The sequence below is a fragment of the Alexandromys fortis genome, unplaced genomic scaffold (assembly GCF_014885135.2).
Source record: "Alexandromys fortis isolate MF-2015 unplaced genomic scaffold, M_Fortis_MF-2015_v1.1 scaffold_55, whole genome shotgun sequence".
NCBI classification, from domain to species: domain Eukaryota; kingdom Metazoa; phylum Chordata; class Mammalia; order Rodentia; family Cricetidae; genus Alexandromys; species Alexandromys fortis.
The window spans coordinates 858,616-863,231 of NW_026067936.1; positions in this window are offsets into that span (position 1 = coordinate 858,616).

Below are 4,616 nucleotides of genomic sequence, written 5' to 3' on the forward strand. Positions count from 1 at the left end.
AGAGAGAGAGAGAGAGAGAGAGAGAGAGAGAGAGAGAGAGAGAGAGAGAGAGAAAGAGAATCAGTAATCTAAATTCCTGCTTTATGAGTCTGTACGAGAGAAAATGAAGATAAGTGGAGAAGAGAAAAGATACAGGTTGTTGATGAGCTGGGAGGATAAACTCTGGTGAGCCGCCAGCGATTCCTGAGGCTAGTTCTTGGCTCAGCCCAATCAGCGTTGATAGGCTGCTGTCTGGGGCACACAGGAACAGACAAGAAAAAGACAAGGATCACCAATATCTAGAATGAAACCAAAGACACCAGAAATCATAGAGCATTAAAAGTATATTATAAATACACGGAAAAGCTAGGCCAAAAGTGACAGTAATGAAAATTACCAAAAACTGACTTCAGAGATTAAAATCAGGAAACAAAGTAACAGCAATGAAATCTTAATTTTAGAATCCAGACCCTTCCTATACAGAATATTCAAGGCTCAGATGGCTTCACTAAAGAATGTGAGCAATGTTTGAGGGAGAAATGATAGCAATCTTGTGAAACTAGGGAAACCAGAAGAGCCTGACTGTAGCAGGACTAACTGTTCTTCAACTGGTCCTCCAACAAACACGCCACAACCCACCTCTCTACAATCCCTTCCCTGCCTCCTAGGTACCCTTTCTCCCTTCCCCTTTGCACCTCCCACCAGCCCACGTCTTCCCTTGAGATAGGAAGAGGTTGGTAGTCCTGGTAACAGACGGATCTAGTGGGAGGCAGTCAGTGCCTTAGCATTCTGCTTCCCGGCCTCTTGTTGGGTTTCTCTATTCTGCTTTATGGGTCTCTCAGGGGACCCTAATCCCGGTTTGCCTGGGTCAGCCCCGTTATCTCTGTTCTGCTGCTTTGAAAGCTTCCAGTTTGATGACAAATGTTATGGCTGCCTCGGAAGGAGAAATTGGAGGTCTTGAACAGCCATTATATGATGCTGAGCTCTCTAAAAATTCATACATTGAATTGCTAACCCTCTAGTTCCTTAATAGGGCCGTATTGGAAATAGGGTCATTATAGTTAGAATTATTTATGATTATGTTGTGCTACAATAGGATGAGCTCCTAAGCCAACATGAATGATGACCCATGGAAAGAAGGCCTTGTTAAGTGCCCTGGCACATGCCACTTATCCCAGTCTTCCTGTCTGATAAAGGATGACCTAGAGGTATCACATTGTAGGACCTTGTCACAAACTGGAACAGCAAAGAGAAAGGAAGGAAAGGGGGAAATAAAAGAGAGAAAGGAAAAAAAAGAAAGATGGAAGTTCTTGGGACCACTCAAGCACACACAGACACACAGATACACGGTTATACAGACACACACACAGAGATATACAATCACACAGACACACACAGATACACATATACAGATGTACAGTCACACAGACATACACACAGATACACACACAGACAGATATACATACAAATACACAGTCATACACACATAGATACACAGTCATACAGATATACACACACAGACACATTCACACCGACATACACACACAGATACACCATTACACAGACACACACCAACAGAGATACACAGTTTCACAGACATATAGACATATACACGCACTCACAGATAAACTGTCTCACAGACAGACACACATAGATACAGTCACACAGACATAGACAGATACAGACACACACAGACATATACAGACAGATACACACACAGACACACACAGACACACACAGATACAAAGACACACAAACACACACACACACTGAGTATGCCACTGACCACCAAGGCAGAAAACCAAGTGAGCCAAATACTACCACAAATTGCTAGCAAACCAAGAGAAGGAGGAGAGAGGCCTGCACCAGATTTCCCTGTGGCCCTTAGAGAGGACACTTAGATTTCAGACCGTCACCCTCCAGAGATTCAGCACAATAAATTCCTGTTGTCTAAGATTCCAAGTTTTGGGTCCCAATCTTCCAGCTCTAGGACACCAAATACAGTAGGGACAGCTGGACCTCATCCTGCACCCAGGCCAGTGAAGAAAGGGAGTCACGCAAGGTCAAGTGGCCTCCCAAGGTCACCAAGTGATTAGTGGCAGAGCTGAGCTACTGAGATACCCAGTTTTCTGACTCACTGACAGGCCCTTTCGGCTTCATCAAACCGTCTCCATGCACAAGCTGAGTCAAGTGTACCTCCTGTAACACTTCTCCCAAGGTTTCTGCAGCAGAGATTTATCTGCCCTGAGTGGATGTTTTGAGTTCAGAAAGTTATGGCTAAGGCCTGCTGGGCTGGGGCGTGGGCCAGTTTGCGGGGGGATGGGGGGGTGGGGGTGCAGGAACTGGGGAATTAGCACTGTTTGAGGAAAGATAGTGCAGACTTGTGCTGAAGTCCAGACAAGTGTGGTCGTAACTCTCCCGTTTATCTGGGCCAGCCTAGGCAGGGCGTCTTGGCTGCACACCAGGCCTCCTCCTGCTCTGCCCCCGCCCAGGCTGGGCATCCCATTTGCACCAGATTGCTAGGATGAAAAGCTAGCTACTGCGATTTCCACACACCCATTCAGGGAGTGTTTGCTCAATGAGCCACTGGATGAATGGTTGTCAGAGCTCATTTGTGAGCTCCTTGGGGGCAGGGAACATGCTGTCCGTTTCACAGAGTTTGGGCTGTGCCCTGGAATTGGATAGAGAGCAAGATTTTGTTTTCCCTTGTCCTAGGTTTCATTTCCAGGTAGAGGACCCCAGCCTTCGGGCCTGGTTGGCATACACAACCCGTCCCACAGTCTCAGCCTGTACCCCTGTACCTGGGTCGTGGCCAGCTGGTGTCTGGATGGCTGGGAAATGAGTTCTTCTGCTTCAGGGCTGCAGAGCAACAAGAACTCAAGTGACACAGGGTTTGTCTGTGCCCGAGTGCAACCACCGTGCTCCTAATAGGGGTTGACACAGTGGCTCTGGTCAATATTGAGTGGCAAAAGCCTCGAATTCCTGTCCTGATCAAGCCAGTTATAGATCCTCCATAGGCAGTTTATCCGCGTAATTTGGTCCCAAGTCAGGCAGCCTCCATCCTGAATTTAATATTTCGAACACTGTTTTACATACAGGTGTGCATACTGTTCAAGGTTGGAAAGAGGTTCCTTGATTGAGCTCCAGCATCAGTCTGAGCCCACACCTTAAACTGTATACAGTCCGGGGCATCAGGGAGTGGCTCTGCTAATGGGGTCCTGGCCAATGTGGTTGGCACCTGAGGGGAGGACAGACAGGCTGAGGCCAGACATCAGTTAGGATAGTGGTATAAGCTGAGCCCAGCAATAGCTAGAAACAAGAGCTTTGGAGGTGACTAGAACTTTGAAGTCACAGATGCGGGCAGCCAGATGTCACGTCCAGTTCAGTGTGTAGATAGGAACAGATTTTTGCCATCGCAACCTTAAAGGGTGGCAATTAGCCTCATAGGGACTGGGTGATGGAGGCCTTCTGGCTAGTTTCAGGGTAATGACTTTCTGAGCCCAGGATCTGACAAAGTCAATACAAGCACATTCTCTTCTAGAAGGGTAAGCGTTTGCACAAGAGAACCTTCTCTTAATTTCCATGACAATCCTGTAAATAAGGAAAGAAGACTAAGTTAAGGAACTTGCTCTGACTTTCACAGCAAGAAGAAAAGAGTGTGGGATGAAAATGATGCCTGGGTCTATGAGGGACAGTGTGGTCCAGGGGTTAGGGACATGGTCCTTAGTGTCAGTGAGATTGGAATCTAGTTGTTATAGTCAAATGCAGATCTCTGAATTGGCGAACCATTCTACTTCCAAATAATTAAAATCATATATTCATATAAATACTTCCATGAGAATATTCATATGAGTCATTTTCAAGCTAGCCTCAAAGAAGAAAGGCTCCAAACATCCCTAAATGGGATAATAGATAAACATATTCTAAGTATACAGATAAGTACAGTCGTACAGCAGAATACTAATCAACAGTGAAGAAGAATGTACTACCTATGCACACAGCATGAACGAATCTTGTGCTATGTCAAGAAATGAATGAAATCACGAAAACATAGTTTTTGATTCTACTTAAGTGTAAACAAATATGAGATGGTGAGGGTGGTGAAACTTTGTATCACCTTGGTTAGGTTAGGAGGCAGTTAGAAGAGACTATGAGATTGCCCAGACCTATGAAATGAATACTTAAGAAATACTTTTATTATATAGTAATTATACCTTTCATAAAAATAAAGCCTTTTGTCTTGAAAACCCCAAACAAACAAACAAACAAATAAATGTTTAGTTTTGCTATGTATTCTGGCTTTTTGGTTTACTCTTTTAAGCCCAAGTTTTATAAAATGAAGGAATTTGACAAGCCTTCAATTCTGATATATTGTGATTTTTATACATTTTCTTAATTCTAAAGAAAAATTTGAAGACTGGCAGTGGTTGGCACACTCCTTTAATCCCAGCACTTTGGAGGAAGAGGCAGGTGGATCTCTTGGAGTCTGAGGTCAGCCTGGTCTACAGAGTAAGTTCCAGGACAGGTTCCAAAGCTATACCGAGGAACCCTATCTTGAAAAACTAAAAGAAAAAGAAGGAAAGAAAAAAAGAAAGAAAGAAAAAATAAAAGAAAGAAAAACATGAGAGTGTACTGAG